The 17,943-nt window shown below is 46.2% G+C and overlaps 1 pseudogene; it reads left to right on the top strand.

Annotated features, from left to right (window-relative positions):
* The window catches only part of LOC138674576 (transient receptor potential cation channel subfamily M member 7-like), a 240,306-nt pseudogene that overhangs the window by 114,054 nt on the left and 108,309 nt on the right, over positions 1-17,943 (top strand).

Here is a 17,943-nt window from a genome sequence, read left to right on the forward strand (position 1 = left end):
AGGAAACCTTCATAGGAATATAACGAGATGACAACCAAACCAAATCCCCAACACGAAGTCGGGGACCCACACAGCGTCTGTGATTAGCGAAATGTTAAGCCTTCTCCTGGGACAAGGTCAAATTGTCCACTACATGAGTCCAAATCCGCTGCAACCTGTCCACCACAGTATCCACACCAGGACAGTCCGAAGACTCAACCTGCCCTGAAGAGAAACGAGGATGGAACCCAGAATTGCAGAAAAACGGTGAAACCAAGGTAGCCGAGCTGGCCCGATTATTAAGAGCGAACTCAGCCAACGGCAAAAAGGACACCCAATCATCCTGATCAGCAGAAACAAAACATCTCAGATATGTTTCCAAGGTCTGATTGGTTCGTTCAGTCTGGCCATTTGTCTGAGGATGGAAAGCCGAGGAAAAAGACAAATCAATGCCCATCCTAGCACAAAAGGCTCGCCAAAACCTCGAAACAAACTGGGAACCTCTGTCAGAAACTATGTTCTCTGGAATGCCATGTAAACGAACCACATGCTGGAAGAACAATGGCACCAAATCAGAGGAGGAAGGTAATTTAGACAAGGGTACCAAATGGATCATCTTAGAGAAGCGATCACAAACTACCCAAATGACTGACATTTTTTGAGAGACGGGGAGATCCGAAATAAAATCCATAGAGATATGTGTCCAAGGCCTCTTCGGAATCGGCAAGGGCAAAAGCAACCCACTGGCACGAGAACAGCAGGGCTTAGCCCGAGCACAAATCCCACAGGACTGCACAAAAGAACGCACATCCCGCGACAGAGACGGCCACCAAAAGGATCTAGCCACCAAATCTCTGGTACCAAAGATTCCAGGATGACCAGCCAACACCAAACAATGAACCTCAGAGATAACTTTATTCGTCCACCTATCAGGGACAAACAGTTTCTCTGCTGGGCAACGATCAGGTTTATTAGCCTGAAATTTTTCCAGCACCCGCCGCAAATCAGGGGAGATGGCAGACACAATTACTCCCTCTTTGAGAATACCCGCCGGCTCAGACAAACCCGGAGAGTCGGGCACAAAACTCCTAGACAGGGCATCCGCCTTCACATTTTTAGAGCCCGGAAGGTACGAAACCACAAAGTCAAAACGGGAGAAAAACAGCGACCAACGAGCCTGTCTAGGATTCAACCGTTTGGCAGACTCGAGATAAGTCAAGTTCTTGTGATCAGTCAAGACCACCATGCGATGCTTAGCTCCTTCAAGCCAAGGACGCCACTCCTCGAATGCCCACTTCATGGCCAGCAACTCTCGATTGCCAACATCATAATTTCGCTCAGCAGGCGAAAACTTCCTGGAAAAGAAGGCGCATGGCTTCATCACCGAGCAATCAGCACCTCTTTGCGACAAAACAGCCTCCGCTCCAATTTCAGAAGCATCAACCTCAACCTGGAACGGACGCAAAACATCTGGTTGACACAACACAGGGGCAGAAGAAAAACAACGCATTAACTCTTGAAAAGCTTCCACAGCAGCAGAAGACCAATTGACCACATCAGCACCCTTCTTGGTCAAATCGGTCAATGGTTTAGCAATACTAGAAAAATTACAGATGAAGCGACGATAAAAATTAGCAAAGCCAAGGAACTTTTGCAGACTCTTCAGAGATGTCGGCTGAGTCCAATCATAAATGGCCTGGACCTTAACAGGGTCCATCTCGATGGTAGAAGGGGAAAAAATGAACCCCAAAAATGAAACCTTCTGAACACCAAAGAGACACTTTGTTCCCTTCACAAACAAAGAATTAGCACGCAGGACCTGGAACACCATTCTGACCTGCTTCACATGAGACTCCCAATCATCCGAGAAGACCAAAATATCATCCAAGTATACAATCAGGAATTTATCCAGGTACTCTCGGAAGATGTCATGCATAAAGGACTGAAATACTGATGGAGCATTGGCAAGTCCGAATGGCATAACTAGGTACTCAAAATGGCCCTCGGGCGTATTAAATGCAGTTTTCCATTCATCGCCCCGTTTAATACGCACAAGATTATATGCACCACGAAGATCTATCTTGGTGAACCAACTAGCCCCCTTAATCCGAGCAAACAAATCAGATAACAGCGGCAAGGGGTACTGAAATTTGACCGTGATTTTATTTAGAAGGCGGTAATCAATACAAGGTCTCAGCGAACCATCCTTCTTGGCCACAAAAAAGAACCCTGCTCCCAATGGCGATGACGACGGTCGAATATGACCCTTCTCCAAGGATTCTTTTACGTAACTCCGCATAGCGGAGTGCTCAGGTACAGATAAATTAAACAGTCGACCCTTAGGAAACTTACTACCAGGAATCAACTCGATAGCACAATCACAATCCCTATGCGGAGGTAGGGCATTGGACTTGGGCTCATCGAATACATCCCGGTAATCAGACAAGAACTCTGGGACCTCAGAAGGGGTGGATGATGAGATAAACAGAAATGGAACATCACCATGTACCCCCTGACAACCCCAGCTGGGCACAGACATTGATTTCCAATCTAATACTGGGTTATGGACTTGTAGCCATGGCAACCCCAACACGACCACATCATGCAGATTTTGCAACACCAGAAAGCGAATATCCTCCTGGTGCACAGGAGCCATGCACATGGTCAGCTGGGTCCAATACTGAGGCTTATTCTTGGCCAAAGGCATAGCATCAATTCCTCTCAATGGAATAAGACACTGCAAGGGCTCCAAGACAAACCCACAGCGCCTAGCAAACTCCAAGTCCATCAAATTCAGGGCAGCGCCTGAATCCACAAATGCCATGACAGAATAGGAAGACAAAGAGCAGATCAAAGTAACGGACAAAAGAAATTTCGACTGTACCGTACCAATGATGGCAGACTTAGCGATCCGCTTAGTGCGCTTAGGACAATCGGAGATAGCATGAGTGGAATCACCACAGTAGAAACACAGCCCATTCTGACGTCTGTGTTCTTGCCTTTCAGCTCTGGTCAAAGTCCTATCGCACTGCATAGGCTCAGGTTTATGCTCGGATAATACCGCCAAATGGTGCACAGATTTACGCTCACGCAAGCGTCGACCGATCTGAATGGCCAAAGACATAGACTCATTCAGACCAGCAGGCATAGGAAATCCCACCATGACATCCTTAAGGGCTTCAGAGAGACCCTTTCTGAAGATTGCTGCCAAAGCACATTCATTCCATTGAGTGAGCACAGACCACTTTCTAAACTTCTGACAATAAATCTCTATCTCATCCTGACCCTGACACAGAGCCAGCAAATTTTTCTCTGCCTGATCCACTGAATTAGGTTCATCGTACAGTAATCCGAGCGCCAGAAAAAACGCATCAATATTACATAATGCAGGATCTCCTGGCGCAAGGGAAAATGCCCAGTCTTGAGGGTCGCCACGTAATAAAGAAATAATAATCTTAACTTGTTGAACTGGGTCACCAGAGGAGCGAGGTTTCAACGCCAGAAACAGTTTGCAATTATTTTTGAAACTCAGAAATTTAGCTCTATCTCCAGAAAACAAATCAGGAATAGGAATTCTTGGTTCTAACATAGAATTCTGAGCCACAAAGTCTTGAATATTTTGTACTCTTGCAGTGAGAAGATCCACACGTGAAGACAGACCTTTAATGTCCATCACCACACCTGTGTCCTGAACCACCCAAATGTCTAGGGAAAAAAAAAGGCAAAACACAGTGCAAAGAAAAAAAAATGGTCTCAGAACTTCTTTTTTCCCTCTATTGAGAAGCATAGTACTTTGGGCCTCCAGTACTGTTATGAATAGGTAATTCAGAACCACAATGGACCTTGATGTTCAGAGCACACAAGTGACCTGACAAAAACCACAAAACATAGGACGAACTCTGAGACGTGGAAACTCTGCTGACCGCAATCCCTAAACCTATCAAACCACACTAGAGGTAGCCGTGGATTGCGCCTAACGCTCCCTATGCAACTCGGCACAGCCTGAGAAACTAGCTAGTCCTGAAGATAGAAAAATAAGCCTACCTTGCTTCAGAGAAATTCCCCAAAGGAAAAGGCAGCCCCCCACATATAATGACGGTGAGTTAAGATGAAAATACAAACACAGAGATAAAATAGATTTAGCAAAGTGAGGCCCGACTTACTGAATAGACCGAGGATAGGAAAGATAGCTTTGCAGTCAACACAAAAACCTACAAACAACCACGCCAGAGGGGCAAAAAGACCCTCCGCACCGACTAACGGTACGGAAGTGCTCCCTCTGCGTCTCAGAGCTTCCAGCAAGCAAGCAAAACCAAAAAAGCAAGCTGGACAGAAAATATAGCAACAAAGTAACACAAGCAGAACTTAGCTTATGCTGAGCAGACAGGCCGCAGGAACGATCCAGGAGGAAGCAAGACCAATACTAGAACATTGACTGGAGGCCAGGATCAAAGCACTAGGTGGAGTTAAATAAAGCAGCACCTAATGACTTAACCTCATAACCTGAGGAAGGAAATTCAGAAGCCGCAGTACCACTCGTGACTACAGGAGGGAGCTTGATCACAGAATTCACAACAGCTCTGAGACGCAGAGGGAGCACCTCCGTACCGTTAGTCGGTGCGGAGGGTCTTTTTGCCTCCTCTGCGTGGTTGTTTGTAGGTTTTTGTGCTGACCGCAAAGCTATCTTTCCTATCCTCGGTCTATTCAGTAAGTCAGGCCTCACTTTGCTAAAATCTATTTCATCTCTGTGTTTGTATTTTCATCTTACTCACAGTCATTATATGTGGGGGGCTGCCTTTTCCTTTGGGGAATTTCTCTGAGGCTAGGTAGGCTTATTTTTCTATCTTCAGGGCTAGCTAGTTTCTCAGGCTGTGCCGAGTTGCATAGGGAGCGTTAGGAGCAATCCACGGCTACCTCTAGTGTGGTATTATAGGATTAGGGATTGCGGTCAGCAGAGTTCCCACGTCTCAGAGCTCGTCCTATGTTGGTAACTATCAGGTCACTTTGTGTGCTCTTAACCACTAGGTCCATTGTGGTTCTGAATCACCTGTTCATAACAGTACTGGAGGCCCAAAGTACTAATGCTTCTCAATAGAGGGAAAAGAGAAGTTCTGAGACCATTTTTTTTTCTTTGCACTGTGTTTTGTCTTTTTTTCCCCCTTTACATCAGGGTGGTTCAGAACACAGGTGTAGACATGGACATTCAAGGTCTGTCCTCTTTGATGGATAATCTCGCTATAAGTGTACAGAACATTCAAGATTTAGTGGCTCAGAATCCTATGTTAGAACCTAAAATTCCTATTCCTGAGTTATTTTCTGGAGATAGAGCTAAGTTTCTGAATTTCAAAAATAATTGTAAACTATTTCTGGCTTTGAAACCCCGCTCCTCTGGTGACCCAGTTCAACAAGTAAAGATCATTATTTCTTTATTACGTGGCGACCCTCAAGACTGGGCATTTTCCCTTGCGCCAGGAGATCCTGCATTATGTGATATTGATGCGTTTGCTTTATGATGAACCTAATTCAGTGGATCAGGCAGAGAAAATCTTGCTGGCTCTCTGTCAGGGTCAGGATGAGGTAGAGATATATTGTCAGAAATTTAGGAAGTGGTCTGTGCTCACTCAATGGAATGAATGTGCTCTGGCAGCAATTTTCAGAAAGGGTCTCTCTGAAGCCCTTAAGGATGTCATGGTGGGATTTCCTATGCCTGCTGGTCTGAATGAGTCTATGTCTTTGGCCATTCAGATCGATCGACGCTTGCGTGAGCGTAAAACTGTGCACCATTTGGCGGTATTACCTGAGCATAAACCTGAGCCTATGCAATGTAATAGGACTTTGACCAGAGCTGAACGGCAAGAACACAGACGACGGAATGGGCTGTGTTTTTACTGTGGTGATTCCACTCATGCTATCTCTGATTGTCCTAAGCGTATTAAGCGTTTCGCTAGGTCTGCCACCATTGGTACGGTACAGTCGAAATTTCTTTTGTCCGTTACTTTGATCTGCTCTTTGTCATCCTTTTCTGTCATGGCATTTGTGGATTCAGGCGCTGCCCTGAATTTGATGGACTTGGAGTTTGCTAGGCGCTGTGGGTTTTTCTTGGAGCCCTTGCAGCATCCTATTCCATTGAGAGGAATTGATGCTACGCCTTTGGCCAAGAATAAGCCTCAGTATTGGACCCAACTGACCATGTGCATGGCTCCTGCGCATCAGGAGGATATTCGCTTTTTGGTGTTGCAGAATCTGCATGATGTGGTCGTGTTGGGGTTGCCATGGCTACAAGTCCATAACCCAGTATTGGATTGGAAATCAATGTCTGTGTCCAGCTGGGGTTGTCAGGGGGTACATGGTAATGTTCCATTTCTGTCTATTTCATCATCCACCCCTTCTGAGGTCCCAGAGTTCTTGTCAGATTACCGGGATGTATTTGATGAGCCCAAGTCCAGTGCCCTACCTCCGCATAGGGATTGCGATTGTGCTATCAATTTGATTCCTGGTAGTAAGTTTCCTAAAGGTCGACTGTTTAATTTGTCTGTACCTGAGCACGCCGCTATGCGGAGTTACGTAAAGGAATCCTTGGAGAAGGGTCATATTCGCCCCTCGTCGTCGCCATTGGGGGCAGGGTTCTTTTTTTGTGGCCAAGAAGGATGGTTCGTTGAGACCTTGTATTGATTACCGCCTTCTAAATAAAATCACAGTCAAATTTCAGTACCCCTTGCCGCTGCTGTCTGATTTGTTTGCCCGGATTAAGGGGGCTAGTTGGTTCACCAAGATAGATCTTCGTGGTGCGTATAATCTTGTGCGTATTAAACAGGGCGATGAATGGAAAACTGCATTTAACCCCTTCCCGACCCATGACGCCACGTAGGCGTCATGAAAGTCGGTGCCAATCCGACCCATGACGCCTATGTGGCGTCATGGAAAGATCGCGTCCCTGCAGATCGGGTGAAAGGGTTAACTCCCATTTCACCCGATCTGCAGGGACAGGGGGAGTGGTAGTTTAGCCCAGGGGGGGTGGCTTCACCCCCCCGTGGCTACGATCGCTCTGATTGGCTGTTGAAAGTGAAACTGCCAATCAGAGCGATTTGTAATATTTCACCTATTATAACGGGTGAAATATTACAATCCAGCCATGGCCGATGCTGAAATATCATCGGCCATGGCTGGAAATACTAATGTACCCCCACCCCACCCCACCGATCGCCCCCCCCAGCCCTCCGATCTGCCCGGTACACTGCCCCGCTCCCCTCCGTCCTGTGCTCCGCTCCCCCCGTGCTCTTTTCCGCTCACCCCCGTGCTCCAATCACCCCCCCTGCACTCCGATCCACCCCCGTGCTCCATTCCACCCCCCCATGCTCCGTTCCACCCCCCGTGCTCCGTTCCACCCTCCCCGTGCTCCGTTCCACCCCTCCCGCGCTCCGATTCACCCCCCCATGCTCCGATCCCCCCCCCGTGCTCCCCCCCACCCCATCATACTTACCGATCCTGCCGGGGTCCGTCCGTCTTCTCCCCGGGAGCCGCCATCTTCCAAAATGGCGGGCGCATGCGCAGTGCGCCCGCCGAATCTGCCGGCCGGCAGATTCGTTCCAAAGTGCATTTTGATCACTGAGATATAATCTATCTCAGTGATCAAAATAAAAAAATAATAAATGACCCCCCCCCCCCCCTTTGTCACCCCCATAGGTAGGGACAATAAAAAAATAAAGATTTTTTTTTTCCACTAATGTTAGAATAGGGTTAGGGTTAGGGGTAGGGTTAGGGGTAGGGCTAGGGTTAGGGCTAGGGTTAGGGGTAGGGGTAGGGTTAGGGGTAGGGTTAGGGCTAGGGGTAGGGTTAGGGCTAGGGGTAGGGTTAGGGGTAGGGCTAGGGTTAGGGGTAGGGTTAGGGGTAGGGTTAGGGTTAGGGTTAGGGCTAGGGTTAGGGTTTCGGTATGTGCACACGTATTCTGGTCCTCTGCGGATTTTTCCGCTGTGGATTTGATAAATCCACAGTGCTAAACCGCTGCGGATTTATGGCAGATTTACCGCGTTTTTTCTGCGCATTTCACTGCAGTTTTACAACTGCGATTTTCTATTGGAGCAGTTGTAAAACCGCTGCGGAATCTGCACAAAGAAGTGACATGCTGCGGAATGTAAACCGCTGCGTTTCCGTGCAGTTTTTCCGCAGCATGTGTACAGCGATTTTTGTTTCCCATGGGTTTGCATTGAACTGTAAACTCATGGGAAACTGCTGCGGATCCGCAGTGTTTTCCGCAGCGTGTGCACATACCTTTAGAATTAGGCTATGTGTCCACACTGCGGATTGGCCGATGCGGATTCGCAGCAGTGTTCCATCAGGTTTACAGTCCCATGTAAACCTATGGAAAACAAAATCCGCTGTGCCCATGGTGCGGAAAATACCGCGCTGAAACGCTGCGTTGTATTTTCCGCAGCATGTCAATTCTTTGTGCGGATTCCGCAGCGTTTTACACCTGTTCCTCAATAGGAATCCGCAGGTGAAATCCGCACAAAAAACACTGGAAATCCGCGGAAAATCCGCAGGTAAAATGCAGTGCCTTTTACCCGCGGATTTTTCAAAAATGATGCTGAAAAATCTCACACGAATCCGCAACGTGGGCACATAGCCTTAGGGTTAGGGTTGGAATTAGGGTTGTGGTTAGGGTTGTGATTAGGGTTATGGTTACAGTTGGGATTAGGGTTAGGGGTGTGGGGGGGTTAGTGTTGGAGTTAGAATTGAGGGGTTTCCACTGTTTAGGCACATCAGGGGTCTCCAAACGCAACATGGCGCCACCATTGATTCCAGCCAATCTCGTATTCAAAAAGTCAAATGGTGCTCCCTCAATTCCGAGCCCCGACGTGTGCCCAAACAGTGGTTTACCCCCACATATGGGGTACCAGCATACTCAGGATAAACTGCGCAACAATTACTGGGGTCCAATTTATCCTGTTACCCTTGTGAAAATAAAAAAATGCTTGCTAAAACATCATTTTTGAGGAAAGAAAAATGATTTTTTATTTTCACGGCTCTGCGTTGTAAACGTCTGTGAAGCACTTGGGGGTTCAAAGTGCTCCCCACATATCTAGATAAGTTCCTTGGGGGGTCTAGTTTCTAAAATGGGATCACTTGTGGGGGGTTTCTACTGTTTAGGAACACCAGGGGCTCTGCAAACGCAACGTGACGCCCGCAGACCATTCCATCAAATTCTGCATTTCAAAAGTCACTACTTCCCTTCTGAGCCCGGACGTGTGCCCAAACAGTGGTTTACCCCCACATATGGGGTATCAGCGTACTCAGGAGAAACTGGACAACAACTATTGGGGTGAAATTTCTCCTGTTACCCTTGGGAAAATAAAAAATTGCAGGCTAAAAGATCATTTTTGAGAAAATAATTTTTTTTTTTTATTTTCATGGCTCTGCGTTATAAACTTCTGTGAAGCACTTGGGGGTTCAAAGTCCTCACCACACATCTAGATTAGTTCCTTTGGGGGGCTAGTTTCCAAAATGGGGTCATTTCTGGGGGATCTCCAATGTTTAGGCACACAAGGGCTCTCCAAACGTGACATGGTGTCCGCTAATGATTGGAGCTAATTTTCCATTTAAAAAGCCAAATGGCGTGCCTTCCCTTCCGAGCCCTACCGTGCGCCTAAACAGTGGTTTACCCCCACATATGGGGTATCAGCGTACTCAGGACAAACTGGACAACAACATTTGGGGTCCAATTTCTCCTATTACCCTTGGCAAAATAGGAAATTCCAGGCTAAAATATCATTTTTGAGGAAAGAAAAATTATTTTTTATTTTCATGGCTCTGCGTTATAAACTTCTGTGAAGCACCTGGGGGTTTAAAGTGCTCAATATGCATCTAGATAAGTTCCTTGGGGGGTCTAGTTTCCAAAATGGGGTCACTTGTGGGGGATCTCCAATGTTTAGGCACACATGGGCTCTCCAAACGCGACATGCTGTCCGCTAACAATTGGAGCTAATTTTCCATTCAAAAAGTCAAATGGCACGCCTTCCCTTCCGAGCCCTGCCGTGTGCCCAAACAGTGGTTTACCCCCACATATGAGGTATCGGCGTACTCGGGAGAAATTGCCCAACAAATTTTATGATCCATTTTATCCTATTGCCCATGTGAAAATGAAAAAATTGAGGCGAAAAGAATTTTTTGTGTGAAAAAAAAGTACTTTTTCATTTTTACAGATCAATTTGTGAAGCACCTGAGGGTTTAAAGTGCTCACTAGGCATCTAGATAAGTTCCTTGGGGGGTCTAGTTTTCAAAATGGGGTCACTTGTGGGGGAGCTCCAATGTTTAGGCACACAGGGTCTCTCCAAACGCGACATGGTGTCCGCTAACGATGGAGATAATTTTTCATTCAAAAAGTCAAATGGCGCTCCTTCCCTTCCGAGCCTTACCATGTGCCCAAACAGTGGTTTACCCCCACATGTGAGGTATTGGTGTCTCAGGAGAAATTGCCCAACAAATTTTAGGATCCATTTTATCAGGTTACCCATATGAAAATGAAAAAATTGAGGCTAAAAGAATTTTTTTGTGAAAACAAAGTACTTTTTCATTTTTACGGATCAATTTGTGAAGCACCTGGGGGTTCAAAGTGCTCACTATGCATCTAGATAAGTTCCTTGGGGCATCTAGTTTCCAAAATGGGGTCACTTGTGGGGGAGCTCCAATTTTTAGGCACACGGGGGCTCTCCAAACGTGACATGGTGTCCGCTAAAGAGTGGAGCCAATTTTTTATTCAAAAAGTCAAATGGCGCTCCTTCCCTTCCAAGCCCTGCCGTGCGCCCAAACAGTGGTTTACCCCCACATATGAGGTATCAGCGTACTCAGGACAAATTGGACAACAACTTTCATGGTTCAGTTTCTCCTTTTACCATTGGGAAAATAAAAAAATTGTTGCTAAAAGATAATTTTTGTGACTAAAAAGTTAAATGTTCATTTTTTCCTTCCATGTTGCTTCTGCTGCTGTGAAGCACCTGAAGGGTTAATAAACTTCTTGAATGTGGTTTTGAGTACCTTGAGGGGTGCAGTTTTTAGAATGGTGTCACTTTTGGGTATTTTCAGCCATATAGACCCCTCAAACTGACTTCAAATGTGAGGTGGTCCCTAAAAAAATGGTTTTGTAAATCTCGTAAAAATGAGAAATCGCTGGTCAAATTTTAACCCTTATAACTTCCTAGCAAAAAAAAATTTTGTTTCCAAAATTGTGCTGATGTAAAGTATACATGTGGGAAATGTTATTTATTAACTATTTTGTGTCACATAACTCTCTAGTTTAACAGAATAAAAATTCAAAATGTGAAAATTGCGAAATTTTCAAAATTTTCGCCAAATTTCCGTTTTTATCACAAATAAACGCAGAATTTATTGACCTAAATTTACCTCTAACATGAATCCCAATATGTCACGAAAAAACAATCTCAGAACCGCTAGGATCCGTTGAAGCGTTCCTGAGTTATTACCTCATAAAGGGACACTGGTCAGAATTGCAAAAAACGGCAAGGTCTTTAAGGTCAAAATAGGCTGGGTCATGAAGGGGTTAATGCGCCCGAGGGCCATTTTGAGTACCTGGTTATGCCATTCGGGCTTTCTAATGCTCCATCAGTGTTTCAGTCCTTTATGCATGACATCTTCCGAGAGTACCTGGATAAATTCCTGATTGTATACTTGGATGATAATTTGGTCTTCTCGGATGATTGGGAGTCTCACGTGAAGCAGGTCAGAATGGTGTTCCAGGTCCTGCGTGCGAATTCTTTGTTTGTGAAGGGGTCAAAGTGTCTCTTTGGTGTTCAGAAGGTTTCATTTTTGGGTTTCATTTTTTCCCCTTCTACTATCGAGATGGACCCTCTTAAAGTTCAGGCCATTTATGATTGGACTCAGCCGACATCTCTGAAGAGTCTGCAAAAGTTCCTGGGCTTTGCTAATTTTTATCGTCGCTTCATCAATAATTTTTCTAGTATTGCTAAACCGTTGACTGATTTAACCAAGAAGGGTGCTGATGTGGTCAATTGGTCTTCTGCTGCTGTGGAAGCTTTTCAAGAGTTGAAGCGTCGTTTTTCTTCTGCCCCTGTGTTGTGCCAACCAGATGTTTCGCTCCCGTTCCAGGTCGAGGTTGATGCTTCTGAGATTGGAGCAGGGGCTGTTTTGTCGCAAAGAAGTTCTGATGGCTCGGTGATGAAACCATGCGCCTTCTTTTCCAGGAAGTTTTCGCCTGCTGAGCGTAATTATGATGTTGGCAATCGAGAGTTGCTGGCCATGAAGTGGGCATTCGAGGAGTGGCGTCATTGGCTTGAAGGAGCTAAGCATCGCATGGTGGTGTTGACTGATCACAAGAACTTGACTTATCTCGAGTCTGCCAAACGGTTGAATCCTAGACAGGCTCGTTGGACGCTGTTTTTCTCCCGTTTTGACTTTGTGGTTTCGTACCTTCCGGGCTCTAAAAATGTGAAGGCGGATGCCCTGTCTAGGAGTTTTGTGCCCGACTCTCCGGGTTTGCCTGAGCTGGCAGGTATTCTCAAAGAGGGGGTAATTTTGTCTGCCATCTCCCCTGATTTGCGGCGGGTGCTGCAAAAATTTCAGGCTAATAGACCTGACCGTTGCCCAGCGGAGAAACTGTTTGTTCCTGATAAATGGACGAGTAGAGTTATCTCTGAGGTTCATTGTTCGGTGTTGGCTGGTCATCCTGGAATCTTTGGCACCAGAGATTTGGTGGCTAGATCCTTTTGGTGGCCGTCTCTGTCACGGGATGTGCGTTCGTTTGTGCAGTCCTGTGGGATTTGTGCTCGGGCTAAGCCCTGCTGTTCTCGTGCCAGTGGGTTGCTTTTGCCCTTGCCAGTCCCGAAGAGGCCCTGGACACATATCTCTATGGATTTTATTTCGGATCTCCCCGTCTCCCAAAAAATGTCGGTCATTTGGGTGGTTTGTGATCGCTTCTCTAAGATGGTCCATTTGGTACCCTTGTCTAAATTGCCTTCCTCCTCTGATTTGGTGCCATTGTTCTTCCAGCATGTGGTTCGTTTACATGGCATTCCGGAGAACATCGTTTCTGACAGAGGTTCCCAGTTTGTTTCGAGGTTTTGGTGAGCCTTTTGTGCTAGGATGGGCATTGATTTGTCTTTTTCCTCGGCTTTCCATCCTCAGACAAATGGCCAGACTGAACGAACCAATCAGACCTTGGAAACATATCTGAGATGTTTTGTTTCTGCTGATCAGGATGATTGGGTGTCCTTTTTGCCTTTGGCTGAGTTCGCCCTTAATAATCGGGCCAGTTCGGCTACTTTGGTTTCGCCGTTTTTCTGCAATTCTGGTTTCCATCCTCGTTTCTCTTCAGGGCAGGTTGAGTCTTCTGACTGTCCTGGTGTGGATACTGTGGTGGATAGGTTGCAGCAGATTTGGACTCATGTAGTGGACAATTTGATATTGTCTCAGGAGAAGGCTCAACGTTTTGCTAACCGCAGGCGCTGTGTGGGTCCCCGACTTCGTGTTAGGGATTTGGTTTGGTTGTCATCTCGTTATATTCCTATGAAAGTTTCCTCTCCTAAGTTTAAGCCCCGTTTCATTGGTCCGTATAGGATTTCTGAGGTTCTTAATCCTGTGTCTTTTCGTTTGACCCTTCCAGCTTCTTTTTCCATCCATAACGTATTCCATAGGTCATTGTTGCGGAGATACGTGGCATCTGTGGTTCTATCCGTTGATCCTCCTGCCCCGGTTTTGGTTGAAGGGGAGTTGGAGTATATAGTGGAGAAGATTTTGGATTCTCGTATTTCGAGACGGAAACTCCAGTACCTGGTTAAGTGGAAGGGTTATGGTCAGGAAGATAATTCCTGGGTTTTTGCCTCTGATGTTCATGCTGCCGATCTGGTTCGTGCCTTTTATTTGGCTCATCCTGGTCGGCCTGGGGGATCTGGTGAGGGTTCGGTGACCCCTCCTCAAGGGGGGGGTACTGTTGTGAATTCTGTGGTCAAGCTCCCTCCTGTGGTCATGAGTGGTACTTCGGCTGGTTCTGTCTATGAGCTTCCTCTGGTGGATGTGAGTGGGGCTGCGGCTTCTGAGTTTCCTTCCTCAGGTGACGAGGTTAAGTCGTTAGGTGCTGCTCTATTTAACTCCACCTAGTTCTTTGTTCCTGGCCTCCAGTCAATGTTCCAGTATTGGTCTAGCTCTCTCCTGGATCGTTCTTGTGGCCTGTCTGCCCTGCATAAGCTAAGTTTTGCTTGTGTTACTTTTGTTTGCTATATTTTCTGTCCAGCTTGCTATATTGGTTTTTCTTGCTTGCTGGAAGCTTTGAGACGCAGAGGGAGCACCTCCGTACCGTTAGTCGGTGCGGAGGGTCTTTTTGCCTCCTCTGCGTGGTTGTTTGTAGGTTTTTGTGCTGACCGCAAAGCTATCTTTTCTATCCTCGGTCTATTCAGTAAGTCGGGCCTCACTTTGCTAAAATCTATTTCATCTCTGTGTTTGTATTTTCATCTTACTCACAGTCATTATATGTGGGGGGCTGCCTTTTCCTTTGGGGAATTTCTCTGAGGCTAGGTAGGCTTATTTTTCTATCTTCAGGGCTAGCTAGTTTCTCAGGCTGTGCCGAGTTGCATAGGGAGCGTTAGGAGCAATCCACGGCTACCTCTAGTGTGGTATTATAGGATTAGGGATTGCGGTCAGCAGAGTTCCCACGTCTCAGAGCTCGTCCTATGTTGGTAACTATCAGGTCACTTTGTGTGCTCTTAACCACTAGGTCCATTGTGGTTCTGAATCACCTGTTCATAACATCCCTCCAACCGAATGCGGGTCCCTCCGGCTCCATGGTTAGGGGGCCGCACCATTCCCTTTCCAGTCTTTCCTGTGCAGCCCACAGTGCCCCTGGATATTTGGCATGTCTGGGACTCTAATTTAGCTTACTGTCTCACTAGGTCACATCTCCATCCTTCACCAGCCAATCAGCAAGGTTGCTTCCCTCATAGAAGTCGGTTCCTCTGGTTACGGGATAGCATTCACTAATCTTCCAAATGACAGTTTCTTCAGGTCTCATCCTCCTAGGACTCCCTACTCCAGGCAGAAGTCATTGTCCCGGTTCTGCCTAGGAAATGCTTTAGAGTTAGTTCGGCACATCCTAAACCTAAGGTTACTTAACAATGTGATCCAACTGCGTCACTTCAAGATGGAGTCTCTTCGCACTGTCCCTCCCTGGGAATTTCTGCCTTCAGTGGATATTCGGGATGCCTACTTCAACATTTCCATCTATTACACTCACCAAAGGTTTCTCCACTTTGTGGTCAAACAGGATATTTTTCCATTTCTGGTTGTTCCCTTTGGATGGCAACAGTTATAGCTCATTTTCAAACCAGTGGGGTCGTTATTATCACTTACCTGGATGATGTTTTCATCAAGTTTTCTTCCCACGTGGAAAACCTAGAGACTCTACAGAACTCAGGCTTCAAGTGGATTCTCAAGTGGTAGAAGTCCTCTCTGATCTTGGCACAACGTCTATGTTTTCTTGAGATGTTGTTTGAAGCAGCTCAGGCTAAGGTATTTTTCTCCCTGAAGATAAGAGATCGGCTCTTCATCCATTACCTGAGATTGCCATTGAGAAACCTCCTCTGCTTCTGCAGGAGCATCCTGGGCAAGTTGTTGGCAAGCTTTGAGGCAATTACATTTGCTCATCTTCATTCTAGACCCTTGCATAGTGCACTTCCTTCTTGTTGATACAGGGTTGTTGTCTCCTTGGATCTGTTGGTCCATCTATCTTTTCTTGTCCACCAGTCTCTTGATTGTTGCCGGACTTCATCTCTGTAGTATCAGTGGAAGATTCTGACAATGGACACCATCCTACTCAGCTGGGGAGTAGTTTTCACACAGTTTTCCGTTCAAGGTTGTTGGAAGAAGCAGGAGGGCGGGTCTCTTCTTCTTTGGCAGCACTTTCTTTCTGATCTGCCTGTCTGGATCCAGTCGGACAATGCCAGATTGTTGGCATACATCAAGCATTTGTGAGGAACTCTAAGTTGATTAGCCTTGGTAGAGATTTGGATTTGGCAGAGAGCAGAGTGCAGTAGATTTCAGTGATAGACAGAGCAGGAATGGACAATTGGGCAGTGGAATTTTCAAGCTATGAGGGGCTATCCACAGGAGAGTGGTCACTTCATCTGGAGTTCATCAGTCAGATTTGTCGTCTTTGATTCCAAGGTTAGTGGACAGGTATTAGGACTCTCTGGTAATTATGTCCGATGCTTTGGCAATCCCTTGGTCACATTTCTCCCTGCCTTATGGGTTTCCATCACTGCCCCTCCTACCCAGTCTCCTCATGAAGATCACGACAGAGAGGGTTTCCGTCATCTTCATCGTTCCAGACTGGCCTTGAAAGTAATGATACGTGGAAGTGATCAACCTCCTCACAGACACCTCGTGGAGCTTCTTGGACTGTCCAGATCTACTTTCATATGGTTTCTGCTCTTCCATCAGAATTCACGGTGGCTCAATTTAACAGCTTGGCTGTTGAATCAGACCTTTCTGATCCAATTATTCAGACTATGATCGAGGCACAAAAGCCCTCATTGTTATCTATAGACCATTACATTTAGAAGGGCTTTATTTGGTTGATGTGAGTTCAATGACTTTGCTCCTATGTCTTTATCCTTTACAGCTCTTTCCTTCTTTATGCAGTCAAAGCTGTTGGGATTGGATTTTTGTTCCTTCAAAGGCCAGGTTTCCACATCTCCTGTTCTATCCCAAAGGGATCTGGCTTTCAATCCTCAGGTCAAGACTTTTCTTCAGTTGGTGGCCCACTGAAGAGCACAGTACCTACCCCACTTGGATCCTTGGTATCTTAATCTTCTTTTCAACGATCTTCAGTACCTGCCATTTGAGATGATCAGGAATTTCTCACCATTCTGGCTATGGCCCCATTCACACATGAGTTTTTTGCCATCAGTTGCAATCCATCAAATTTTGAAAAAAACGGATCCAGTAACTGATGCCGCTGGATCCGTTTTTTCTCATAGACTTGTATCAGCAACGGATGGCCTCACGTTTCATCCATCATTTGCCTGATCCGTTTAAAATTGCCTGTCCGGCAGCCGGAGACAACAGACAAAGTAACGTTTTTTGTCTTCATCCAAAAAATGGACAGCGACGGATCCATCGCCGTCCGTCATTTGTTAGAAAGGACGCCTATGGGCGCTGGATCCGTCAAATGATGGAATTCGGCTATGAATTCCGTTTTTTTAACTGAGCATGCTCCGATTTTTTTAGGATGCTTTAGCCAGCCCCCCTAGTCGGATCCATCGAAAAAACGGATCCGTCGCATCAGTTTTTCACAATCTTCGACGGGTCCATTTTTTTCAAAATTCGACGGATTGCGACTGATGGCAAAAAACTGATATGTGAAAGGGGCCTATTTCTGTAAGGTGGCATTCCTTATAGCAAGAATCTCTATCAGGCAGGTTTCAGAGCTGGCTGCCCTCTCCTGCCACTCTCCATTCCTTATTCTTTACTTAGTCCTTCTCTGCTTCGTACGGTGGTTTTTTTTTTCACCTCAATAAGGACATTATACTTCTCTGCTTCTTTCCTTAGACCCCCCATCCTTCTGGAGAGCTTGGCACAAGCTTGACGTGGTTAAGGCCAGAGCACTTACCGTACTTTCAGGGTTTCGGCTCACGCTACCCAATCTGTTGGAGCCTCCTTGGACATATGTCACCAGGCACTGTAGGGTGGCTATTTCCTCATCAGTCCATACTTTTTCTAGGTTTTCCAGAGTACATACCTTTGCATCAGCAAACACAAATCTTGGTAGGAAGTTCTTGCAAGCAGTAGTTGCTTGGGTAGTTAGCTGAGTAATGAATATTCTTCCTGTGGTAACATTGTTATTATTATTGTTATTCCCCACCCCAGGAACTACTTTAATAAGTCCCACCCAAGAAATGAGAATATTTAGATGAGCGTGTGTACTCGTTGCCTGGGTTGCTC

The sequence above is a fragment of the Ranitomeya imitator genome, chromosome 4 (genome assembly GCF_032444005.1).
Source record: "Ranitomeya imitator isolate aRanImi1 chromosome 4, aRanImi1.pri, whole genome shotgun sequence".
In the NCBI taxonomy this organism is placed as follows: Eukaryota; Metazoa; Chordata; class Amphibia; order Anura; family Dendrobatidae; genus Ranitomeya; species Ranitomeya imitator.